We start from the raw sequence: 27,969 nt of genomic DNA, 5'->3' as shown, positions 1-27,969 counted from the left end.
CATGCAAGAGCTGAAACCTGGAATATTTTTCAATTACCATTTAAATTTTTATTAGATTTTTAAACAATAAAAATAATTCCATTTTTTTAAAGTCTCTCCCCAGAGAAAAGAGGAAATCACAATTTTGAGTTTGCTTAAATGTTTACATTATTTATTCATGTCAAAATGTCTACATATATATATATACACACACACACATCTGTATCTCTGTATCTATATCCACACTCACACATGTATACACATGTTACACATATATGTATCCATATGCATACCATACATATTCAGACAAATATTTGGATATAAATAAACACACATATACAAACATATGAAATGTAAAAGGGGGATCATCTACAGGATTCTGATTATTTTAGAAATATATATAATATAATCAATTTCTTTCATGTTAGACCATACAGACCCAATTCATTCTTTCATTCCCTTTAATGACTGCAATTTTTAACTAGTAAAATCATTTTATATTATTGGAAGTAGTAATGGAAATCTCCACCTCAGAGCCCTACCAAGGCAGATGATTACCAGTGACTTCATCCAGATGCTACTTTAATGTGGAGTTTAATATGTGGCAAAGGAGCAAATCAGGAAGCTGAGGGCTGATTTATTAACTAAAGAGTCTTAAACAGTGAGATGGACAAGGTTTTGTTTCTGATTTTTTATTCTTTTGGCATTTGACTTTTATTAAAAGGTGACATTGAAGGTAGCCTCCTGGACAATATTTGTCTTGTCCCCAAGACAGAATAGACTATGAACTCTGTTTCCATTTTGAAGTATAACCCTTAGAAAATGATCCAATCTCTTTACTCCCCCTCATGTCATCTCCAAATTTTTATTTATTTATTTATTTTTTTTTTCATCTCCAAATTTTTAAATGACACAGCAGTGAGATCTTAAAGAACACAATTAAATACATTATTTCAGGGCTTATCATGATCTGAGAAATAAACAGTTCTTTTGTTTTTATATGTTTAACTAAATTAGATGAGTGCAACTTGCCAACCCGTTAGCATTTGAATTTTAAGAGGAGGAAGCAATTCTGGGGGAAAGGAAGTTTTCCGAAGCAGGTGTAGAGACATGGAAGTGGGCTGGAACTGACTGAAAGAAGACAGATTTATTGGCAGGTTGAAGAGTCTGGAACACTTGGAAGGGGTTACCAATATTCTTGAGATAGAAAAGGGACTCCAATTAGTAGCATAGATTTACTTTGAATTCATTCCAAAGGGTTGCTGTACTGATTCAAAATCATCAACGGCTTTACTTTGTATGTACATATGCATGCATTATTTATTTCAGTTAATTATGGTATCAATTCCTTTAAGATTTTGGTTCTTATATATACCCTATCTCTGTAGCATTTTTTTCTCTTATATATTACATTCCAGAGAAAAGCAGTTATTTTAGGTCAGTACACAGACTTTGGGCTGTCAAGTATTGAATTTGGATCCTCCTCTGAAGGTACTAGGTTTACCATCAACTTGGCCTTTGATGCTCATTTGCAGATGAATGGGAGGGATTCGTGTTTGGGAGGTTGAGGAGAGGCTATTAACTATGGCTGGATTTGCCACAGAATAAAAACACCCTAATAAAAATAAGAAGCAAAAATGAGAGGAAGTCCGAGTGTATAACCAGATACTTAGTTGATTCTGTGCAGAGTAAAGGAGGGCTATGGCAAAACTCTGTGCTTCATTCATGCCTGAATGTCTTTTACCTCTGGCATATGTTTCTGCATTTGTGTCTTCCTGTCTGTGTATTATTATGTGTCTATGGTGTTTTTACATATTTAGCTGAAGAACAAGTAGGTTCATCCAAGTGAATTGTGAGGCCACGTCGAGGTCTGGAGTTCTATAACTCTGATTCTGTGTTCATATGTATTTCAGTGTATATCTGGTATAGATGTATCCTGTGTGTTTATTTGTTGCACTGTATATGCATGGTTGCACTGCAAGTTAGCAAAAGTCTCTCCCTCATCCTATGACCTCATTGGAGTTAGGCAGATATAGGTCTGACTTGCATTCTTGCATCTGGCCATGCTTGGAACTGTCAAAAGTTGGGAATTGTCATGGAGTGAATCAAAGTTGATAGCAACTGTGACGGTTAATTTTATGTGTCAACTTGTCTGGGCCACAAGGTGTCCAGATATTTGGTCAAACATTATTCTGGGTATATATGAGGGTTTGGGGAAATTAACATTTGAATCAGTAGACTGAGTAAAGCAGATTGTCCTCCCCACATGGGTGGCCTTCGTTTAATTAGTTGAAGGCCTGAATAGAAAAACAACAACAACAACAACAACAACAACAACAAACTGACCATCCCATGACTAAGAGAGAACTCTGCCTGCCTAATTGTTTAATCTGGGACATCCACATTGCTCTTGACCTGCTTTCAGACTCAAACTGAAACATCAGCTGCTCCTGGATCTTGAAGACTGCCAGCTAGAATTGTAACTACACCACTGGCTTTCTTGGGTATCCAACTTGCTGACTGCAGATCTTGGTATTTTCAGCTTCCTTAACACATGAGCCAACTCTTTATTTTACATTTATATATATATATGAATATATATTATGTATATATATACACATATACTGCATTTAATATCTATCTGAAATATACTTTATATATTATGTATTAAATATATGTAAATATAAAATATATATTAATATATTTACAATATATAAATAATATAACAAATATATATATTTCCTATTGGTTCTGTTTCTTTGGAAAATTCTCACTAATAAAGCACCCCCAAAAAAACCTGTCCTGTTGTGGTATGCTTCTGGAAACTTGCTTAGCAATGGAGCTTTAGAAGTGAATTTCGGGAAGCCTAGACAGAGGGAGGAGACTCTGAATGTTGCACAGCTCCCTATCACCTCTCCCACCTGGCATTAATTCAAGAACCGAGACAACTCAAATCAAGATTATAGTAGTTTGAACTTGCCTAAAATATATGCAAGGGAACTTTCAAACGTATGTGAGGAGCAGCCCCTAAATTTCTTACACCTAAAAATGGCCTATTCAGGAGTGAATTTTTATTTTCCCTGGATAGTCTCTTCTTTTTCTATTTATCCCTCATCTTCACCCTGAAATATGTGTATTTAAGCCTCTTATTAGTTTTGACATTCCTAAATAATTCAAATGTAAAATGGTTAGAAATGGGAATAAATTGAGGTATTTTTAAAGAAAGTCTTATAGAAAGTATTTCTTTGTCAATTTCTAATTTGTTTTGACTTAGATAACATGCTCCAAGGCAGATTTTTCAATCTCATGAAACAGTATTGGAAAAAAGGAAATGACATGCTTCAGTCCTCCTACCTTCCCTCTAATCGTGTTTTTCTGTATTTTGACTAAATAGAAGAATGCCAAAGTAAAAACTACAACCCATTCTTGAAGGAACATTGATCCTTTGCGGGACTCTGACATGTACTGGGTTCTCTAGCAAGGAATTTGTTGGGATTGTAATAAGGCACATATAGCACTTGCAGAAAAGAAATTGGAATCTGATTATCAAAAGGTGGTTAAATTCAATTCAACACTCAACACCTCTGAGCTGGAGATAGAATTCTTTGGAAGCTCCTCCTTTGGCCGCATGGACCAGATCGACCAGCACCAGAAATGCTTCTCACGATTTCTCATTTAAGAATGATCCCTTGCTCTCCAGACAGGAGATAGCATCTTCTAATGCTTGAATATTTCATGTTTCTGTTAGTTTTAACTTTTCATGCTTTTTAAAAGATCTTATATTTTTATCTTATTTTTATTTTATTTTATTTTTTTTTTTTAATATTTTTTTTAATTTTTTTATTTATTTATGATAGTCACAGAGAGAGAGAGAGGCAGAGACACAGGCAGAGGGAGAAGCAGGCTCCATGCACCGGGAGCCCGATGTGGGAATCGATCCCGGGTCTCCAGGATCGCGCCCTGGGCCAAAGGCAGGCGCCAAACCGCTGCGCCACCCAGGGATCCCTTATTTTTATTTTAACCCAAGTATAGTTAGCATACAGTGTTATAATAATTTTAGGTATATGATACAGTGTTTCAACAGCTCTATACATTACTCAGTGCTCATCTTAACAACTTTTCTCTTAATCAACCTTCGTTATTTCCCCTCTCTACCTACCTATCTCCTCTCTGATAGTCATCAGTTTGTTTTCTATAGTTAAGAGAGTCTGTTTTTTGGTTTGTCTCTTTTTTCCCTTTTGTCCATTTGTTTCTTAAATTCCACATATGAGTAAAACCAGATGGTACTTTTCTTTCTCTGACAGACTTATTTTGCTTAGCATTATATTTTCTAGCCCTATCAATGGCAATATTTCGTTTATTTTTTATGGCTGAGTAATATTTCATTGTGTATATACTCCATTTTCTTTATCCATTCATCTATCCATGGATACTTGGGCTGCTTCCGTAATTTAGCTTTTGTAAATAATGCTGCAATAAACATAGTGCATATATCATTATCATTTCAAATTAGTGTTTTTGTATTCTTTGGGTAAGTACCCAGTAGTAGAATTACTGGATCATATGGTAATTCTATTTTTAAGTTTTTGAGGAACTTCTATACTGTTTTCCATAGTGGCTGCACCAATTTGCATTCTGACCAACAGTGCAGAAGCATTCCGTTTCCTCCACATGCTTGCCAACACTTGTTTCTTATGTTTTTGATTTTAGCCATCTGACAGGTGTGAGGTGATATCTCATCATGATTTTGATTTGCATTTCCCTGATGATGAGTGATAGTGAGCATATTTTCAGTGTCTGTTGGCCATCTGTGTATCTTCTTTGGAGAAATGCCTGTTCATGTCCTCTGCCCATTTTTTAATTTGATCATTTGGGGGGTTTCGCTGTTGAGTTATATAAGTTTCTTACATATTTTGGATAGTTAACCTTTATCAGATTTAGCATTTGCAAATATTTTCTCACATTCGGTAGGTTGTCTTTTGGTTTTGCTGATTGTTACCATTGCTGTGCAGAAGTTTGTTATTTTGATGTAGTTCCAGTAGTTTATTTTTGCTTTTGTTTCCCTTACCTCAGGAGATATAGCTAGAAAACTGTTGCTAGGCCAATGTCGGAGAAATCATTGCTCTCTTCTAGGCTTTTAATGGTTTTAGGTCTTACATTGAAGTCTTTAATCCATTTTGAGTTTATTTTTGTATATAGAATAAGAAAGTGGTCCAGTTTCATTCCTTTGCATGTTGCTGTCCAGTTTTCCCAAAATCCAGTTGTTGAAGAGACGGTCTTTTCTCCCATTGCATATTCTTGCCTCCTTTGTCAAAGATTAACTGACCATATAATTATAGTTTTATTTCTGGGCTCTCAATTCTGTTGCATTGATCTATGTGTCTATTTTTGTGCCAGTACTATGCTGTTTTGATTAATACAGCTTTATAGGATATCTGGAAATCTGGGATTGTGGTACCTCCAATTTTGTTCTTCTTTTTCAAGATTGCTTTGGCTACAAATTTTATGATTATTTTCTATGGTTCTGTGAAAAATTCTATTGGTATTTTGATAGGTATTGCATTAAATCTATAGATTGCTTTGGGTAATATAAACATTTTAACAATATTCTTCCAATCGACAAGCATAAAATATCCTTCCATTTGTGTCATTTTCAATTTCTTTCATCATTGTTTTGTAGTTTTCAGAGTATAGGGCTTTCACCTCCTTAGATAAGTTTATTCCTAAATATTTTATTTTTTGATGCAATTATAAATGGGACTGTTTTATTAATTTCTTTTTGCTACTTTATTAGTGTATAGAAATGCAATGGAGTTCTGTATTTTGGTTTTATATCCTGCAAACTTACTGAATTCATTTATCAATTTTAGTAGTTTTTGGTGGAGTCTTTAGGGTTTTCTCTATATAGCATCATGTCATCTGCAAACGGTCAAAGTTTTATTTCTTCTTTACCAGTTTGGATGCTTTTTATTTCCTGTCTGATTGTGGCAGTTAAGAGTTCCACTACTGTGTTGAATAAAAGAGGTGTGAGTGTACATCCTTGTCTTGTTCCTGATCTTAGGGGAAAATCTGTCAGTTTTTCAGCATTGAGCATATTATCTGTGGGTTTGTCATATATGCCCTTTATTATGTTGAGGTATGTTCCATCTAAACCTACTTCATTAAGGGCTTTTATAAAGAATGGATGTTGTACTATGTCAAATGCCTTTTCTGCATCTATCAAATAATCACTTTTTAAAAATCTTTTATTGATGTGTTATGTCACATTGACTGATTTGTGAATATTGAACCAACCTTGTATCCCAGGAATAAATCTACTTGGTCATGGTGAATAATGCTGTGATGTATTGTTGGTTTCCATTGGTTGTTTTTATCGTTGTTTTGTTTTGTATTTTTGGGGAGAGAGAGAGAGAGACAGTACACCTGTGAGCAGGGGGCTAGGGGTGGAGAGGAGAGGGAGAGGGAGAGGGAGAGAAATGATCTTAAGCAGGTTCCACACTCAGCACAGAGCCCAACACAGGACTGTCTTATGACCCTGAGATCATGACCTGACTGAAACCAAAAGTCAGTCACTCAATCTACTGAGCCACCCAGGAGCCCCTAGATTCTTTTTTTAATATTTTGTTGAGGATTTTTACTTTTTTTTTTTTTTTTGTAATGTCTTTATCTGGTCTTGGTATCAGGGTAATGAAGCCTCATAGAATGAATTTGGAAGCTTTACTTCCTCTTTTATTTTTTGGAATGGTTTGAGAAGAATAAGTATTAACTCCTTTAAATGCTTGGTAGAGTTCACACATGAAGGCTTCTGGTCCTGGACTTCTCTTCGTTGAGAGAGTTTTGATAAGTGTTTCAAATTCATTGCTGGCAATCAGTCTGGGGAGGTTATATGTATAGGAATTGATCCATTTCTTCTAGGTTGTCCAGTTAGTTGGCATATAATTTTTCATACTCTCTTAAATTGTATTTCTGTGGTATTGGTTATTTCTTCTCTCTCATTTATAATTTAAAATTTTCTCTCCCTTTTTAAGCTAAAGGTTTATCAATTTTGCTCCTCTTTTCAAAGAACCAGCTCCTGGCTTCATTGATTTAATGTTTTTTTTCTTTTTTTCGTTTATATTTCATTTATTTCTGCTCTGATCTTTAGCAATTCCTTCCTTCTGCTAATTTGGGGTTTTGTTAGTTCTTTTTCTAGCTTCTCTAGGTGCAACATTAGGTTGTGTAAGATTTTTCTTGTGTCTTAAGTTGGGACAACATTGCTATAAACTTCCCCATTAGAATTGCTTTGGCTACATACCAAAGATTTTAGATTGTTTTTATTTGTCATTTATATTTGTCTCTGCGTATTTCTTCATTTCCTCCTTGATTTTTGGTTGACCCATTTATTGTTTAGTAGCATGTTATCTAACCTCCTTAGATTTGTGTTCTTTCCAGATTTTTCTTGTGGTTGATTTCCAGTTTCATAGCATTGTGGTCAGAAAAGGTGCATGATGTGACTAATCTTTTTGAATTTCTTGAGACTTCTTTTGTGGCCTAAACCGGTATCTCTACTGAAGAATACTCCATGTACACTTGAAAAAAAATGTATATTCTACTGTTGTAGGATTGAACATCTGGTAAGTCCGTCTGGTTCAAGTTGTCATTCAAAGCCACTCTTTTGTTGTTGATTTCCTGTTCGGATGACATGTCCATTGTAAGTGGGGTGTTAAAGTCCCCTACTATTAATTGTATTACTACCCATTATTTCCTTTAAGCTTATTATTAACTGCTTCATGTGTTTGGGTGTTCCTATGTTGGGAGGATACATACAATTATTTATAAATATTTCTTGTTGGACTGTTCCATTTATGTTTATATGTGTCCTTCTTTATATCTTGTTACAGTCTTTGTTTTTTATTTAAATTCAATTGATTAACATATAATATATTGTTAGTTTCAGAGGTAGAGGTCAGCAATTCATCAGTCTTATATAATGCCCAGGGCTCATTACATCACGTGCCCTCCTTAATGTCTATCACCCAGTAACCCCACCCATCACTCCCTCCCCTCCAGCAACTCTGATGTTTCCTATGATTAAGAGTCTTTTATGGTTTGTCCCTTTTCTGATTTTGTCTTGTTTTATTATTTTTTTCCTCCCTTCCTTATGATCCTCTGTTTTGTTTCTTAAAGTTCACATATGAGTGAGATCATATGATAATTATATTTCTCTGATCGATTTATTTCACATAGTATAAAACCCTTTAGTTCCATCTATGTCATTGCAAATGGCAAGATTTATTTTTTTGATGGATGAATAATATTCCATGGTGTGTGTGTGTATATATATATATATATATATATATATATATACACACACACACACACACACACCACATCCATGGTATACCATTCCATGGTGTGTGTGTGTATATATATACGACATCTTCTTTATCCATTCATCTGTTGATGGATTGCTGGGCTTTTTCCATAGTTTGGCTATCATGGACGTTGCTGCTATAAACATTGGGGTGCAGGTGCCCCTTTGGATCAGTACATTCATATCTTTAAGGTAATCTCTACTAGGGCAATTGCTGGGCCATAGGGTAGCTCTATTTTCAACTTTTTGAGGAACATTCATGCTGTTTTCCAGAATGGCTGCACCAGTTCACATTCCCACCAATAGTGCAAGAGGGTTCCCCTTCCACCACATCCTCACCAACATTTGTTGTTTCCTATCTTGTGAATTTTAGCCATTCTGACTGATGTGAGATGGTATCTCATTGTGGTTTTGATTTATATTTCCTGATGCTGAGTGATGTTTAGCATTTTCTCATGTGTTTGTTGGCCATCTGGATGTCATCTTTGGAGAAACGTCTGTTCATGTCTTCTGCCAGTTTCTTGATTGGATTATTTGTCCTTTAGGTGTTGAGTTTGATAAATTCTTTAGAGATTTTGGATACTAGCCCTTTATCCGATAAGACACTTGCAAATATCTTCTCCCATTCTGTCAGTTGTCTTTTGGTTTTGTCAACTGTTTCCTTTGCTGTGCAAAAGCTTTGTATCTTGGGCAGCCCCAGTAACTCAGCGGTTTAGCATGCCTTTGGCCCAGGGTGTGACCCTGGAGATCCAGGAACGAGTCCCACTTCAGGCTCCCTGCATGGAGCCTGCTTCTCCCTCTGCCTGTGTCTCTGCCTCTCTCTCTCTGTGTGTCTGTCATGAATACACAAATAAATAAAATCTTTAAAGAAAAAAAAAGAGCTTTGTATCTTGATGAAGTCCCAATAGTTCATTTTTCCTTTGTTTCCCTTGCCTTTGGAGACATTTCTAGCAAGAAGTTTCTGTGGCCAAGATCATAAAGGTTGCTGCCTGTATTCTCCTCTAGAATTTTGTTGGGCTCCTGTCTCATATTTAGGTTTTTCATCAATTTTGAGTCTATTTTTGTGTATTCTGTAAGGAAATTGTCCAGTTTCATTTTTCTGCATGTGGCTGTCTAATTTTCCCAACACTATTTGTTGAAGTGACTGTCTTTTTTCCACTGGATATTCTTTGCTGCTTTGTTGAAAATTAATTGACCATAGAGTTGAGGGCCCATTTCTGGGTTCTCTATTTGTTCCACTGATCTATGGGTCTGTTTTTGTGCCAGTACCACACTGTCTGAGGATTACAGCTTTGTAATAGAGATTGAGGTCTTGGATTGTGATATACCCAGCTTTGGTTTTCCTCTTCAACATTCCTTTGGGTATTTGGGGTCTTTTGCAGTTCCATACAAATTTTAGGAGTACTTGTTCCAGGTCTGTGAAAAAAGTTTATGGTAATTTGATAAGAATTGAATTAAATGTATAGATTTCTCTAGGTAACATAGATATTTTAACATTTGTTCTTCTAATCCATAAGAATGGAATATTTTTCCATTTCTTTGTGTCTTCCTTAATTTCTTTCATGAGTAGTCTATAGTTTTCTGAGTACAGATCCTTTGCCTCTTTAGTTAGGTTTATCCCTAGGTATCTTATGGGTTTCGGTGCAGTTGTAAATGGGATAAACTCCTTAATTTCTCTTTCTTCTGTCTCAGTGTTAGTGTATAGAAATGCAACTGATTTCTGTGCATTGATTTTATATCCTGCCATGTTGCTGAATTCCTGTATGAGTTCTAGAAATTTGGGGCTGGAGTCTTTTGGGTTTTCCACATAGAGTATCATGTCATCTGTGAAAATTGAGAGTCTGACTTCTTCTTTGTCGATTTGGATGCCTTATATTTGATTCGGATGCCTTATGTTTCTTTTTGTTGTCAGATTGCTGAGGCTAGGACTTCTAGTACTATGTTGAACAATAGTGATAGTGGACATCCCTGACATATTCCTAACCTTAGAGGAAAAGCTCAGTTTTTCCCCATTGAAAATAATATTTGCTGTAGGCTTTTCATATAGAGGGTTTATGATATTGAGGTATGTACCCTCTATCTCTACATTATGAGGAGTTTTAATCAAGGAATGATGCTGTACTTTGTGAAACGCTTTTTTTTTTTGCATCTACTGAGAGGATCATATGGTTCTTCTACTTTCTTTTGTTAATGTTGTATATCACATTGGTTGATTTATGGATATTGAACCATGCTTGCAGCCCAGGAATAAATTCCACTTGGTCATGGTGAATAATCCTTTTAATGTACTGTTGGATCCTATTGGCTAGCATCTTGGTGAGATTTTTGGCATCCGTGTTCATCAGGGATATTGATCTGTAATTCTCCTTTTTGGTGGGTCTTTGGTTCTAGGATCAAAGTAATGCTGGCCTCATAGAAAAAGCTTGAAAGTTGTACCTCCATTTCTATTTCTTGAAACAGCTTCAGAAGAATAGGTATTAATTCTTCTTTAAATGTTTGGTAGAATTCCCCTAGGAAGCCAGCTAGACCTAGAATCTCATTTTTTGGGAGATTTTTGATTACTCCTTCAATTTTCTTGCAGGTTATGGGTCTGTTCAGATTTTTTGTTTCTACTTTGTTTCATTTTTGGTAGTTCCTACATCTCTAGGAATGTGTCTGTTTCTTCTAGATTGCCTAATTTGTTGGCATATAGTTGCTCATAATATGTTCTTATAATTGTTTGTATTTCTTCAGTTTTGGTTGTGATATTTCCTCTTTTGTTCATGATTTTATTAATTTCTGTCCTTTTTCTTTTCTTTCTGATAATTCTGGCCAGTGGTTTATTGATCTTATTAATTCTTTCAAAGAACCAGCTCCTAGTCTCATTGATCTGTTCTTTGGTTTCTATTTCATTGATTTCTGCTCTAAACTTTATTAATTCTCTTCTCTTGCTGGATTTAGGCTTTATTTGCTATTCTTTCTCTAGCTCCTTTAGGTGTAAGATTAGCTTGTATATTTGAGACCTTTCTTGTTTCCTGAGAAAGCCTTATTTTGCTATATACATCCCTCTTAGGATCATGTTTGTTGTATCCTAAAGGTTTTTAACAGTTGTGTGTTCATTTTCATTTATTTCCATGAATTTTTTAAATTCTTTTTTAATTTCCTGATTGACCCCTCTTTCTTTAGGAGGATGCTCTTTAGCCTCCATGTATTTGAGTTCTTTCCAAATTTCCTCTTATGATTCAAGTTTCAAAGCATTGTGATCTGAAAATATTCAGGGAATGATCCCAATCTTTTGGTCCTTGCTGAGACCATCTATGTGACCCCGTATGTGATCTATTCTGGAGAATATTCCATGTGCACATGAGAAGAATATATAGTATGTTGGTTTAGGGTGGAATGCTCTGAATATGTCTGTGAAGTCCACCTGGTCCAGTGTGTCATTCAAAGTCCTTGTTGCCTTGTTGATCTTCTGCCTAGAAATCTGTCCATTGCAGTAAGTGGGGTGTTATGGTCTTCTACAATTATTGTATTATTGTCAATGTGTTTCTTTAATTTTGTTATTAACTTGTTCATATAATTGGCTGCTCCCATCTTAAGGGCATAAATATTTACAATTGTTAGATCTTGTTGGATATATCCTTTAATTATGATATTGTGTTCTTCCTCATCTCTTATTACAGTCCTTGGTTTAAAATCTAATTTGTCTGATATAAGAAACTGTGAACCCAGCTTTCTTTTGATGTCCATTAACATGATAAATGGTTTCCTACCCCCTCACTTAAAATCTGGAGATGTCTTTGGGTCTAAAATGAGTCTCTTGCAGACAGTATATTGATGGGTCTGGGTTTTTTTTATGCAATCTGATACACTGTGTCTTTTAATTGGGGCATTTAGCCCATTAACATTCAGAGTAATTATTGAAGGATATGAATTTAGTGCCATTGTATTACCTGTAAAGTTCCTGTTTCTGTGTATTGTCTTTGTTCCTTACTGGTCTATGTTACTTTCGGGCTCTCTCTTCACTGAAAGGATCCCTTTTAATATTTCTTGCAGGACAGGTTTAGTGATCACAAATTCTTTTAGTTTCTGTTTGTCCTGGAAACCTTTTCTCTCTCCTCCTATTTTTAATGACATCCTAGCTGGATAAAGTATTCTTGGCTCTTTTCTGATTTAGCACCCTGAATATATGATGTCAGTCCTTCCTGACCAGCAAGGTCTCTGTGGATAGATCTGCTGCCAGTCTAATATTTCTACCCTTGTAGGTTACAAACCTCTTGTCTCAAGCTGCTTTCAGGATTTTCTCTTTGTGTCTGAGATTTGCAAGCTTCACTATATATGTCGGGTTGTAGGCCTATTTTTATTGATTTTGGGAGGTTCTCTGTGCCTCCTGAACTTGGATGCCTATTTCCTTCCCCAGATTAGGGAAGTTCCCTGCTATAATTTGCTCTGATATACCTTCTGCTCCAACCTCTCTCTTTCCTCTTCTTCTGGGATCACAATCATTCTAATTTTGTTTTACTTTGCGGTATCACATATCTCTCTAATTTTCCCCTGGTGATCTAGTAGTTATTTATCTCTGTTTCTCAGCTTCTTTATTCTCCATCATTTTGTCCTCTAGATCACTAAATCTCTACTCTCCCTCATTTATCCAAGCAGTTAGAACCTCCACTTTTTATTGCATCTCATTAATAGTCTTTTTTATTTCAACTTGATTAGATCTTTATTTTTCCAGAAAGGGATTCTCTAGTGTCTTCTGTGATTTTTTTAAAGCCCTCTTAGTATCTTTATAATCATTATTCTGAACTACTTCCTACAATTTATGTCCATACTGATTAGGTCCCAGGCAGTCAGTACTGCCTCTTGTTTTCTTTTTTGAGATGAGCTTTTCTGTTTTGTCATTCTGTCCAGAGAATAGATGAATGAGAGAACAAAATACTAAAATGGCAACAATGACCCTAGAGAAAAATATATTAAACAAATCAAAAGAGACCCAAAGCAACAACAAAAGATTAAATAAAGAGAATATAAACAGACAGGTGGATTGAACAGAGCAATACACTATATCCTGAGTGTATTTTGGTCAGTTTGTTAAAAGAAATTACATCTCAAAATTATATATATATTCAAAAAAATAACATTAAATACATTGAAAGGATATAATATAAGTATAAAGTTAAAAAAGACTTTCACAAAAAAAAAAAAAAAGGAAAGGGAGAGAATATGATCACGTACTGCAGAGAACAGAGCCATATACTAGATTCTGGGTGTATTTTGGTCTATTTGTTATGAGAAACTGTATCCAAAAATTGTAAACAAAGAAAAAAATTATACAAAAATAAAATTAAATATAGTGAAAGGATAGAATGTAACTGTAAAAATAAAAAAAGATTTTTAAAAAATATATTTATTCATTTGAAATAGATACTGAGAGAGAAATTATTCATTTGAGACAGAGACTGAGAGAACATAAGCAGGGGGAGGAGCAGAGGGAGAGAGAGAAGCAGACTTCCCACTGAGCAGGGAGCCCAATGTGGGGCTCTATCCCAGGACCCTGGGATTATGACCTGAGACAAAAGTAGATACATAATCATCTGAGCCATCCAGGAACCCTGAAAATTTAAAAATATTTTTAAAAATAGTTGATAAAATAAGAAATTCATTGAAAAAAGAAAGAAAAAAATTAAAATTGAAAGACTAAAGGATGGTGGGGAAAACAAAACAAAACAAAACAAAAACCCCGTGAATTCTACATGCTGTTTTCCCCTCTCCTGAAGCTTTGTAGTTCCCTATGATCAGTAAACCTGGTCTCAGCCAATGATCTTGCTGATCTTCTGGGGGACAGTACTGTTGTGTTGATTGTCAGGTGTCTTTTCTCTAAGCAGAACTGCACCACCCTTGCCTGGGGGCCAGGCTAAGTAATCGGTTCCAAATTGCTCTATCTGGCTTTTGTTCCCTGAAGGCATTCTGCGCAGCATTAGAGGATGAGAGTGGAAATGGTGGCCTCCCAATGTCCAGCCCTGGAGCTGAAAGATCTGGGATCCCTTCTCAGTGCGCCCTCAGGGAAAAGCAGTCAATGACTCCTCTATCTTTCGTCTCCATCTGCTCATCCAGCCTGTGACTGAGCATTTCTGTCTCAGGCACGCAACCCTGTATCCATTCTCCAAACACTGCAGACTCCTGTGGCTGTGCTGCTCCTCCCGGGGAGATGGAGTGGGGGTGCCTAGAAGGTGGAAGGTTTCAGGATGGTTCTGCCCTTTGTTAGGCCCTTGGTCAGAGAGCAGTGACCATGTAGTCGTTGGTAGTTTATGGCAACCCCAAGCTGAGAGCCCACTCCTGGGCCTACTGATTGCAGCCAGTTTCCCTGCTTTGATGCCTGGGAACTCTGCTGCTGTCAGGCACCCCTGGTCTTCCTGTGACCCTAAGGTTCCTGAGAGCACTGTCCCACCTAGGAATCTGTCCCACTGAGCCACCTGAGCACCTTTCCAGCTGGGACATCACTCACCAGAGCAGACTTTTAAAGTTCTGATTTTACACTTTGCTGCTATATCACTTCCTGGTAGCCAGCTGATGGAGGCTCCTTCCCTCAGAAGTTTATCTTCCTACATATTGAAATATTGAATTCACTTTTCCACACTTCCTACCTTGCAGTAAGTGATTGCTTTTCTATTTGTAGAATTGTCTCTATTATTTTCTAGATCTCTGGTTGAGTTTGCAGGTGTTCAGAATGATTTGATAGCTATCTAGCTAAATTCCTGGGACCAGATAAAACTAAGGTCACACACTTCTCCACCATCTTGGACCTCCTCAGTCTTTATTTTAAAGTGTATTTTGTCCAGGGATGCCTGGGTGGCTCAGCAGTTGAGCATCTGCCTTTGGCTCAGGGTGTGATCCCAGGGTCTGGGATCGAGTCCCACATCAGCCTGCTTCTCCCTCTACCTGTGTCTCTGCCTCTCTCTCTCATGAATAAATAAATAAAATATTTTTTAAAAAGTCTATTTTGTCCATTATAAGTATTCCTACCCTGGCTTTCTTAGCACCATTATCGATAGATGTTTTCCCATCCTTTCACTTTCAATCTTCTTGTGACTTCAAGTCTAAAATAGGTCTCTTATAGGCAACATATAGATGGGTCTTGCTTTTATATCTATTCCATCACATTGTCTTTTGATTAGAGTGTTTAGTCCATTTATATTCAAAGTAATTATTGATAGGTATGTATTTACTACCACTTTGTTGCTTGTTTTATGGTTATTTTTGCAGTTCTTTATTTCTTTCTTTTGTTCTCTTATGCTTTGTAGGCTTTCTTTTGCAATATATTTGAATTCTCTCTCTTTATTTTTTGCATATTTATTACTGGTTTTGATTTGTGTTTACCATTAGGTTTGATTATAACATCTTGTGTATACAGTAGAACATATTAAGTTGATGGTTGCTTAAGTTTGAACCCATTCTTTACACCTCTATCCTCCCCCCCACATTTTAGATATATGGTGTAATACTTTACATTCTTTTATTTTTGTGAATTCCTTGACTGATTTATATAGGTATACTCAATTTTACTATTTATGTGCTTCCTACCTTTCTCATGTCTCCTTAGAGTCTTTCCATTCAAAGAGTCCCCTTTAATATTTCTTGTACAGCTGATTTTCTTAAACTTTGTTTAGGAAACTCTTCATTTCTTTTATTCTGATGAATATCTTGCTAGATAGAGCATTCTTGGCTGTGGGTTTTTCTTTTTCTTTTCTTTCTTTTTTTTCCTTTCAGCACTTTGAATATATTATGCTATATTCTTGTGGCCTGCAAAGTTTCTGCTAAAAAATGAGCTGATAGCCTTATGGGCTTTCCCTTGTATATAAGTGTCTACCTTTCTCTTGCTGCTTTTAAATTTTTCTTAAATACTACTTTTTGCTCTTTTAATTACTATGTGTCTTGGTGTGGACCTCATTGTGTTGACTTTTGGGAGGGGTGCTCTCTGTGCCTCTTGGATTCAGATTTCTGTTCCCTTCTCTAGATTTGGGACATTTTCATCTATATTTCCTCCACTAAGTGTTTTTCCCCACTTTTGTATCTCTCCTCCCTTTGGAATCCCTATAATGCAAATGCTATTACCATTGATAGTGTTCCTAAAGTCTATTTTAATTTATTATTTTTTTCTCTCTCCTGTTCATCTTGTTTTTCATTATTCTGTCTCACAGGTCACTGGTCCATTCTTCTGCTTCCTCTAGTCTACTGTGTATTCACTACAGTGTATTTTTAATTTCTGTTTTTGAGTTCTTAATCCTTGTTCTTTTTTTATGTTTTCTATCTCTTTGTTGAGCGTGTCACTGTGGTATTCTCCTTTTTTCTCAAATCCATTAAGTATCTTTCTGATCATTCCTTTAACTTCTCCATCAGACTATTACTTATCTCTGTTACATTAAGCTCTCCTACTGTGACTTATCCTATTCTTTCATTTGGGACATATTCCTCTGGTTCCTCACATTGTCTAACTCTGTGTCTATTTCTATGTGTTAGGAAAGTCAGCTACATCTCCTGCTCTTAAAAGTAGTGGCCTTATGAAGAAAGGTCCTGTAGTACAATGTCCCACATTCACCAGAATCTAGTATGTATGTTGCATGTGCCCTATTGTTGTTGCTGAGCCATGTTTCCCTTCAGTCTAGTCATCTGTAATAGTTTGGTCCTTGTGTTTTTAGTGTGTCTCTATGGGGCCACCTTGGGCTTGAGTTGAGTCAGACCAGCTGTTAGCCAGAGGTGTGTTGCATTGACCTTCAGGATACTCTCCCTATGATGTCCCCTGGGAAGATTTCATTAATGGGTGAGGCCTGCAGTCAGACCAGATGTCTACTCCCATTGCACTGCTGGGGCATAAACTGGTGTATGTTATTATATTCCCTATTCCCCAGGGCAAGAATCACTTTTGAATTATGTGACCCCTGTCAGACTGCTTACATACTGCTAGGTTTATGGGACCACTTTGGATGTTCTCTGGCCAAGGTCATATTGGAGGGGGCAACTGCACAGGAGATTTGCAGGATGCAAGAGCCAGGATGCTTGGTCCCAGCAAGATCCATGCTGGTCTGCTGTGAGAGAGGATCTTCAGCCACTCAGGAAAAACTCCTGCTTATATTGGCCAGGTTGAGTGGGGTGGATCCACAGAAGTGTGCAGGGGTGGGACATGCTGTCAGTAAGCTATGTGGAGAGTGTTGGTGCTATACTGGCTCCCACAGGTGCCTGTGTAGGCAGGAGTCAGGGGAGAAAAATAGCAACTACCAGCTCTTTTGCAATTAGAGAAGTTTCCCAAACTTACTATGCCTTCTAGTACATGCTCTGAAATTATTAAATATATATTATCCAGGTGTTTTTCAAACTGCTGCTTCCATGCTGTATCCCAGTGATGCTCCTTGTTGTGCTGTCTCTTTAAGGGCAGGGACTCAGTTTCCTATTGCTCTCTGTTTTTCCAGAGCTGAGCCTACTGATTTTTTAAAGTCCCAGGTATTAAGACCCACTGATTGTAAAAACTTGTGAAGCTAGGTTCCTCTGGCCTTCAGAGCCAAGTGTTACAGGGATTTGCTCTCCCAGGGTGTGCCCCCCAAGGCTAGGATGCCCAGTGTGGGATCCTCTCCTTTTCCCTCTTTGCTCCCATGGCATCCTTACCTCCCACAGACAGTACCACAGGTCCTTTAGCTCCTGACCACATCTGTGCCCTTTCCTACACTCTTCCATATAGACTCATTTCTACATTTAGCTATAGAGAATCTGTTTTACAAGGCTTTGGATCATTTTCTGGGTTATTTACACTGATGTGGATGTTATCTAGTTGTATCTGAAGGATGAGGTGAGCTTAGTGTCTTCCTGCTCTGCCATCTTTCCCAGAAGTCCGTGTCTTATTGTGTAAAGTCAGTGACAGTGCCTCATGGGCCTCTCAGTTACTTGAAGATGTTGCTCCAAGTTTCTAAGCGTCTATGCCTAACTAACTCTCTGGACGTTATCTGCAAGATGTGTCTTTTTGAGAGCTGATAAGTCTCTACATATACTCTGGATGTAGGGTCTATAAACTCAAATGCCTAACCGGATCACTTTAGATTATATAAGTGGGTGTTTTATATCCTTGTGGTGGTCAGATAGATGAGCTGTAGGAACCATGTCAGAAGGGAGCAGGAAAAATATGAATTTATGTGAAACGTTCCAGTTTAGAAATAAAGTTTTCTAATCAAACATCTTTTAAAAGACATGGACCAAATTTTGGAAATTGGATTGGGTTCATGATCTTCTCTTTAACATGTTGTATAAAGTGAGATAAAATGTGATGATAATTAAATGAATGTACCAAAAATTTCTTTTGAAGAAATGTCCTAATCATTCTCAAAACAACTATTCCTTCCTTTGTCTTTTCTTCTATCTTACTTCCTTTTTGCTTTATTAAAATAATAACAAAGAATTTCATCATGCCAGTTAATCATAATGTGGTTCTATATTCTATTACATATGTATTACAAATATTTTTTTTAATTTATTTATGATAGGCACACAGTGAGAGAGAGAGAAAGGCAGAGACACAGGCAGAGGGAGAAGCAGGTTCCATGCACCGGGAGCCCGATGTGGGATTCGATCCCGGGTCTCCAGGATCTCGCCCTGGGCCAAAGGCAGGCACCAAACCGCTGCGCCACCCAGGGATCCCATGTATTACAAATATTAAACGTGTACATGTGTATATGTCATAATATAATTGCACATATTGTATAAGAACGATCACATGTAATAGCTAATTATATATTTATAAGTGGCGTGAAATCTACAATTATTCCCCCCACCATCTCCTTTATTTGGAAATCAGGCATTTGGCAATACAAGCATTTAGAATATAACTGTCAACTTGGGAATAAGAATTTAAAAACTGTCATAAAACCTCTGTACTTGGGCAGCCCAGGTGGCTCAGCGGTTTAGCTCTGCCTTCAGCCCAGGGCCTGATCCTGGAGGCCCGGATCGAGTCCCACGTTGGGCTCCCAGCATGGAAGCTGCTTCTCCCTCTGCCTGTGTCTCTGCACCTCTCTCTGCATCTCTCTGTTCTCTCATGAATAAATCAATAAAATCTTTAAAAACAAGAACAACAACAACAAAAAAAACCTCTGTACTCTTAGAAAGAAAAATAATTTTCATCTTCCAGACAATCATGTATTAGGTAAGGTAACCCATTGGAAGCAACGCAGTGGAAAGATTGGGAGCTACGATGGCTCCTTAGGAGGTTGCACATCTAACTTTTGAAAAGGAGGTAGGCAGGCATTAAAGCAGAGGTCAACTGTTGTCTTGCAGGCCCAATTACAATGTTCTTAAGTGATTTGAATTTAATGCCTTTCCAGTTTTATTGTCCTTACTGTTGTAATACCAGGCAGAGAATTTTCCTTATTTAAATTACACTCCAGGACTTTGAAGGCTTTTGAATTTTCATCCCTTGTATTAAATAGCATTATGGGATTCAGAAGAAAAGGAAGACCTCTATAGAGATGATTCCAAGAAGTATTTCATAAAAGGAATGAATGCCAACTTACTTTTTATTTGCAAAGATCTTTGGGACCTGTTGTTATTACCCACCTTTCTGGGTTGGACAAGATCATGTCTTACCATACTTTTTTTTTTTTTCCATAGACATTTTTCTTATCTAAAGCAGTGGCCACTAAATGTTTCTGAGGTTATTTTCATCCACTCTGTCTGCTTGAGGAGAGTCTTCCTCATTAGCTTGGTCTTGCTGTCTTTCAGACTACAGAACATTCTCAATTTGTGGACATGTGTGTGTGTGTGTGTGTGTGTGTATGCATTTCCAACCTCTAATATGGGGGATAATGACAAAATTAGTCACAATACTTGAAGAAATTAAAATTTTATTGAAATCCTAGTCAGATTTTTCATTTTTTCCAGAAATCCCCTTCTTACATAGAATTGAAACTTTTAATAACATAACAAGGATTTTATTTTAGATCTTGTTAAACTAAGCTATGTAGCCTTCAGCCCAAAGTAGAATCAGATTAGAACTGCTGCTGGCTCAGTGGAAGACTCCCACTTCTGATAAACCCCATTTACTAATCTTGCTCCTGTGCTAGAACCCCTTTTGTTGACCCCTTAAGGTTCCTGATGAGGAAAATGTCTTTTTACCCTTGTACTAAGGACTCTCCTTTCAGGGATCCTATGTATTCTATAATCACTTCCCTTGGAGATCCCTCAAGGTGGGAAAGCTCTTTCCTATCTGGTCTAAAGATCCCTCCCCTGAGTTTCAGTCTGTCCTGCAGTCACCTTTCTGAAAACCCCAGTAGAGATCTCCCTTGGCCTGGATCTTTCTGTCAAGTGTAATTACACCAGTGGATTGTTGAAGCTGTTTTAGTCTTTCCACATTGCTTAGGTTTTTTTCACTTAAAAAATCCACATCTAATCTTAGCCTCATTAGAAGACATGGAATTCCCAGAAGGCTGGCCATGACACATCTCACAATGACTAGTGCGTCTCATTAGGTTCATTAATTACTACTTTTAGAGGCCTGTTCTCTGATAGGCCATGCCTGATTCTTCTATTTCTACTTCAGAGGGACAGAGGCGTACTTTACCAGGCCACGTGAGCAAATGTAGCTGGAAATCAGCAAGTGATTTAGTACAACTATTTTTCAAATTGTTTCCTAAAATCTTACTAACATCCCACAATCAAATAAATTTGTGATACATTGCATACTATAGTCCTTTAGGGAAAGTCAACATTTATATAACTCATTGAAGGCCCTGTGAAGTCCTTCAGTAAAGATATCTGATTAGTTTTTATATCAAGTATATCCCAACCTAATTGGGATATTGAATAATTGAATTGAATTCAATTCATTGAATAATCTTTTCCCCCCAATAGAAATACCTTTTAATATATTTTATTATTCTCTAGACCACAGATGAGAAAACATGAATTTAATGCTTTATGGGGTCATCCTGCAGTACCACTACTTTTCCAAATCAATGCCCTCTCTCATCTTCTTAGGTGATGGTTTCCCTCCATTGTCTCTCCTTCAAACCTGCAGTAGCCCTTCCACTCTCACTCTGTACTAGTGACTTGATTCTGACTTCACTCACTGAGAAAATATATATAAATATTTTATTTATTCATGGTAGACATAGAGAGAGAGAGAAAGGCAGAGACACAGGCAGAGGGAGAAGCAGGCTCCATGCCGGGAGCCCGACACGGGACTCGATCCCGGGACTCCAGGATTGCACCCTGGGCCAAAGGCAGGTGCTAAACTGCTAAGCCCCCCAAGGGTCCCCTCACTGAGTAAACAGAAGCAATCAGAAGAAAGCTTCTATATTCTCCATCACAAATTTAGTCAAATTTAGTACATGACTTGCACCTGTGCCTTAAATGCTGTCGTCTTTCTTGTTATTAAATCAGTTGCCCATACTCTGGTGTCAGGCCAATGTTGCACCTGGCGTGGTGAAACCCTTCCCTTTCTGCTTCAGACTGTTCCTGCAATGATGCTAGCTCTCTCTTATGTCATTAATTTTTCACTGTCTACTAGATAATTTCCTAGCATACAAACATATTATACTATTCTTATATTTAAAAAAGAAGAAAAACAAAAATCTCTTTTTTGTCTCCCATATTTTCTTCCAGCCTTTTCTCCTTTTCTCTACTCTGGTTTACAGCAAAACTTCTTGAAGGGATTTTCTATATTTACTATTTCCACTTTATCTCATTTCATTCTCTCTATAACATACTACAGTAAAGATTTTGTGCAGAAAAACTTTCTTATTTGGCAATGTGATACCCACATTGTCAAATCAACTCGTCAGTCCTCAATCCTCATTAACTCATACTCAACCTTTGACCCAGTTGATTATTTCCTCTTTCTTCAATACTTTTTTCCCCCCTCACAGTGCACCCAAAAGGATCCAGACAGTTTGTTATTCCTGGCACTGCAGGCAGTATGAGCTTTTTATTTGCATTAGTTTTTCTTGTCCTCCATGTTCCTTGGGGTTGTTGCAAAGGTAAACCTGAGTAGTGTATGCATAATTGTCTGTGTCCCAGCTTCAGGACTTTGAGCTCAGAAAACCCCCATCTTTAAAAGTAGCTACTGGCAAACCTGCCCAACCTTTGTCCGATAGGGAGAGATGATCTTTATTGTCCTAGTCTGTAAATAAGTTTGCCCTTTGCCCCAGAGGGAGACACTATCTCTAGCTTCCAAGGCTGTTTGCTATACAAATGTCCTTGAAAATCCTTTCCAACAAAGTTGTCACAAGACATGTAGAAGCATCATGGACAATTGTTTCCCTATCAATACTCCTTCCATCTGGAGTTCTCCTCTCCTACATACCTACATGGCTTCTCCTTTATTTCAATCAGATCATTGTTCGAATGTCACCTAACTAGGGATGCCTTCCCTGACCACTGTATCTCTCTCTCATCCTCTTTATTTTTCTTTGTAGCACTTGGCTCTGATGTTGTATTGCATATGAATTTAATGTTGTATTAGCTATCTGCCTTATTAAAATGCAAGCTTCCTGGTGCCCAGAACTTTATGTATTCACTGTTTATGTGTTCACTGTTGAATCCCCAGCCCTTGGAATAGTATCTGACAGAGTAAGTGATCCCTAAGTAGCTGTTAAAGTATGAATAACACTGCTCAGTAACCCCACCCACCTCATCAGTCTTTCGGAACACATGGTGCCAGTGCTGTTCCCCATTCGAGGAAGTAATTTTTTTTATTATATTCTTTAAAAATGAAAAATAAGTAGCTTAACCACAAAGATAACATAAATTTATACAGTTTGTACAAAAGAAAGAATAATTAATCTGTCCCTTTGTGGATGATAATTGTTCTCTGGATCTTGGGTGACAATACAGAGACGTGTATAATACATTTCAGAATAATTTCCAACAGAAGTGGTTAAATATTTTTAGAAATCCCTAAATCTTTAGGAAAAGTTTCAGTTATCAGTAAAATTTACCAACATGAAATATAACTTTATGTAATGAAGTTGGTTAATGTATGAGTTGTTCTCTGTTGAATTATCTGGTTGGGTCTCTGATAGGACATACTAAAAATAAGCAGTATGCCTCTGCTCTAACCTAGCCTTGCAACTAGGTTAAAAACAAACCAAATGTACACAAAACTGATTCACATAATTTCCAGTGGATGTTGTTATGCATAGCAGCTTTGTGTCCTAACCACAGAATCCTTAGCAAGTGTCTCTTTTTTATTTTTAAAAGTCTATGTCCTCTTTCTGATTTATTTAAGACCCAGGTTCTGATTCCATTCAGACACTTGGCCAGCTGACCACTGTTGGTCTGACTTCTCACCTGCCAGGCAGCAATCGTTTAGTCCTGAGCACAGATCTAGGTGGTCTTTTTTTAGTTTTCAAGCTTAATTTTTTTTTTTTCTTTTTCCAAGTAGAGTTAACTAGGTGTGAAGCTGAGGAGCTGCTACCCACTATACACTAGTTCGTCAGCCTATCCGAAGCTCAGGAATAGGAAGACAAGATTTCCCCAGCAGAAACTAGGAAGGAGAGCTCTGGGGCCTGTGGCTGCATTGCTGATTGAATCATCCGTGTGCCTGGACAGCAGGCAGGCTGATTTCAGGCCACCATATGGGTGTGAGGCCTGGCTGTGTTCTTCTCCCGGACTTTCCTCTGGGTGCTAATTGCTTTAGTGAGAGAGACTGTGCAAGCAATTAAACAGCCCCTTTCTCCCACAGTCCTAGTTCTCAGGAGCTAAGGGCTGGGAGAGGGCTCCTGCTCTCCCAGTGGGTTGCAAATTGCTCAGAGTGAATAAATACATTTGTTCACTTTTCAAACTGTGACCAGCCACCTGGTCTCTTGTGTTGCTCTCAGAGTGGAGAAGGCAGATGACGGGCTCCTAGTCGCTGAACTCCAGCCTATAAAAATGCTTCACCGAGCTCTGAGCTATTTTTGCAAGGACATCTGTTGCCAAAAAAGAATTTTAATTAAGCAAAAACACATCTCTGTTTTGTCCATGGCAAGGAGGCTTGTGAAAGCTTTCTTGTCTCAGATGCATGCTAAATCTGGAGAAACGAAAGCTTTAAGGTATTTTGTGAGGGGTATTTTGCTGCTCAATTTGAGGGACACAACAGATTTTCCATGGGAAGGAAATTATTCGAAGTGCATGTTTGTGCTTTTCAAACTAAGGCCCGGCCTGCATTAATAATTAATTATACGTAATATAATCTGACATGTTACCCCATGGTTTGATAAAGTCGAAAGCTATTTCCACAAGGCAACTTGCCAGTTCTTTTGCTCTCGTCCAATCTTCTTCCCAGGTGATATTCATCATTTTAACATCAAGCTTCCAGAGCACCACATTAACACATAAATTAGAGGACTCGATGCTGTGCTGGCTGTTATAACTAGTCTAGATAAAATTGTCCAATCAGAAAGGGAAAAAAAGAAGTGATAAATGAAATCAGAAAGCAGGTTGCAGGCATTAATACTGCACAAATTGCTTAGGATCGGGCGAGAAAGGGGAGGAGGTGGCCTTTCTCTAGTTTTCATAAAAGCAATTATATTGGGTATTTCCCCCCTCCTCAAACACTGACATAATGGTAGATAGGAATCCTTCAAATATGAAACTGATTCTGTAATCATATAGCCCTCAAGCCCCTTAAGTGCCTTTAAGGGCACTGTCTTTGGCAGCACAAGCATATCGGAAAGGCAGATTATAAGAGGGGCACTTTCAGGTAGCAGGTACCAAGGGACATTGCTGGGCAGCAGGAGGGAATGATGCCCTGATAATATTAAGACTGTTTCTGGCTACTTCTATTATTGTTTGGGCACCCTTTGCCCTCCTGGAGGGTGGACAGAGATCATCGAGGTTAAAGCAGCAAGGAGTTCATATTTTTATGATAGGGTCTTTGTGGACAGGAATCTATCCTTTACACCAAGGATCAAAATACAGTATCCCATGTTGCACATCCAACTCAGAACGTTTATTTCTACTCAGAAAACTCTCCGACAATTTACTACTCATTTTTGGAGACTTACACATCATAAAGGGGGAAAAAAAAAAAGAATCTTTTCCCATACCTCTGCCCTTAGCATGCACCCGTTTTGCACAAAGCTTTCCTATTGGACTGCAGTGTCGTTGTGTTCTATTCTAACTTGGTATTTCATATCGATCCACTAGGTTTTCTTTTTTTTTAATTTTCCTTTCAGGGGATCCCTGGGTGGCTCAGTGGTTTAACACTGCCTTCAGCCCAGGGCGTGATCCTGGAGTCCTGAGATCGAGTCCCACGTCGGGCTCCCTGCATGGAGCCTGCTTCTCCCTCTGCCTTGTCTTGGCCTCTCTCTCTCTCTCTGTGTCTCTCATTAATAATACATAAATCTTAAAAAAAATTTTTCCTTTCAAAGAATGTGGCTTTTTTTGATTGCTAAGAATCATCCCCTCTCTAGCTCCTAACAAGGTTTAAGTTTTTTCTACCTAATTCGTAAAATAGACCATGCATCTCCCAGGTCCCAGTCCCTTTGCCTAAAGAAATATTTATAAAATTAAAATATATATCGAGGGATCCCTGGGTGGCGCAGGGGTTTGGCGCCTGCCTTTGGCCCAGGGCACGATCCCGGAGACCCGGGATCGAATCCCACATCGGGCTTCCGGTGCATGGAGCCTGCTTCTCCCTCTGCCTGTGTCTCTGCCTCTCTCTCTCTCTCTCTCTCTGTGTGACTATCATAAATAAATATTTAAAAAAAATTTTTTAAATATGTATCGAATATCTCTTTATATATATGTATACATATATGTGTGTGTAATATATATTCTTCCCACACTTCCATACATATAAAATTATATATATACATATATATATATAAAATTTTCTTCCCACACTTACTAGTTCTGTGATGATTCTTCTGAGTGATAGCTGTTTGTGTACATTTAATTTAAAATTTCTTAGTTTTCTTTAGGCTTTGGGCTTGCCATTTCTTGGTTTTATTAGCGAGTACTTTTGGGTTGTGAGAAGAATCTAGCAGAAATCAAGTTACAAAGAAAAGGGAAATTTATTAGCTAACAGAACTGTCAAGTCCCAGGTTAAAGGCTTCTGAAACTAAGAGTCAAGGCCTCCATCAATATCATTGGAACTTGGTCTATTCTTTCCTTTGCTTTCCTCTATCAAGACTTTTCTTCAGGCAGCTGGTTTTTTATTTGGCTGGTTGGTTTTTAAAAAAGATTTTATTTATTTATGTGATAGAGAGAGAGGAGAGAGAGAGCACAAGCAGGGAGGAGAGAGAAAGCAGCAGGCTTCCCACCGAGTAGGGAGCCAACACGGGACTCCAGCCCAGGATCCTGGGATCATGTCCTGAGCCAAAGGCAGAAACTCAACCGCTGAGCCACCGAGGTGCCCCGAGGCAAGTATTTCTACATAATGGTGTCAAGCAGCTCCAGCTTCAATTTACCTTTGCAGTACTTTCTTTCCAGTGATTCTAGCAAAGGACTAGACTCTCAGTACCAGGTCAGACTTGACATCTGGAAGGAAATTGACCCACTGTGCTTCAGTTTCCACATCTGCAAATTGAATATAATAATAATTTTTACTTTTTGAGCTTGTTGGGAGTTTATGCCATATGTGCCAAGCACATTTTAAGTTTTAACGGTCATTATTGTTAAATACCATCCCTGAGCTTTTTTTTTTACTGTGGCCAGAGGATAGACTACATTGATTGGATATCCCTGGGTCATATGCCTTCTTTAGAGACTTAGATAAGATCTTTTCCCAGTTAAACCACTAGGACCAATAACCAAAAGGGAGTAATTTGGGTGTCTCTCAGAAGGCAAAGTAAAGGATGCCAATAATCTTAATCATTTATACAATTAGCTAAGGTTCTCTGCAATATTGGGATCACTTGGAATCTAATCAAGGCAAATGGTGGAGATGAAAATGTTTTTGAAATGACAGAGCACAGTGAAAATTCAATGTGATTGGGTCAATGACTTGTTCTAGGGACTCAATAAAAGCACAACACTGTCTTGAATCCTTAAAGTGGATACCGAGCAAATCTGGCCCCTTTTATCATGTACTTCACCATATTATTGAGAACACAGACATTTAGATACAGATCTGACATAGATTCAATAAGAAACAAGGGCAAAAGAGTCATATAAACTAACAGTGTTGAGGTTGACAATTATTAACAAATCAGAGTAGCTGGCTGTAATCAGAAAAGATTTATTCAAGGAAATCATTTTCTAATGGAAATCTGAAAGCTCCAAGTAAAGCAGTATTGAACTATTAACCCTCAAAATAATTTTTCGACCCCTCCGTAATATTCAACTTGAAAGATCTATTACTGCATTGAATCTAAATTAAAGGAACAATTGAACCACTTAACTGATCACCAAAACACTTATCCTAGCTTAAGCACTGTAGGACTTTCCTCAGCCAAGTTACGCAATTCAGTCATGCTGGTTTCTTAGGAGTGATCACAGGGCCACACCAATTTCTCACAGAACATCAGAATCCTTGGGAATGATGGGATAAAAGATGAGAAGACTTTGTGTCCATCTTTAGGATCCCCTCATCTTGCTCAATGTATTTTCATGTTTTATAAGTTCTTTCATTTTCTGAATACATGATAATACATGAAAGAAAAAGTTAATGTTTTACTGATTGACCATGTTTATTCATG

General features: G+C 37.6%; 1 long non-coding RNA gene across 3 annotated transcripts in view; it reads right to left on the bottom strand.

Annotated features, from left to right (window-relative positions):
• The window catches only part of LOC144291828 (uncharacterized), a 196,386-nt gene that overhangs the window by 40,612 nt on the left and 127,805 nt on the right, over positions 1–27,969 (bottom strand). Inside the window, exons 4-6 of one of the 3 annotated variants that reach the window (XR_013359396.1) lie at positions 26,740–26,848; positions 26,178–26,309; positions 23,653–24,703 (exon numbers count right to left, since the gene is read on the bottom strand). This is a non-coding gene — a long non-coding RNA (uncharacterized LOC144291828). Of the gene's footprint in view, positions 1–23,652; positions 24,704–26,177; positions 26,310–26,739; positions 26,849–27,969 lie in introns of those variants that run through there. The other 2 variants (XR_013359394.1, XR_013359397.1) reach the window with 2 other exon arrangements.

This window comes from Canis aureus, chromosome 20 (assembly GCF_053574225.1).
Source record: "Canis aureus isolate CA01 chromosome 20, VMU_Caureus_v.1.0, whole genome shotgun sequence".
Classification (NCBI taxonomy): Eukaryota; Metazoa; Chordata; class Mammalia; order Carnivora; family Canidae; genus Canis; species Canis aureus.
The sequence above is the reverse complement of the archived record's forward strand: the minus strand, read 5'-3'. Positions and strand labels throughout refer to the sequence as shown.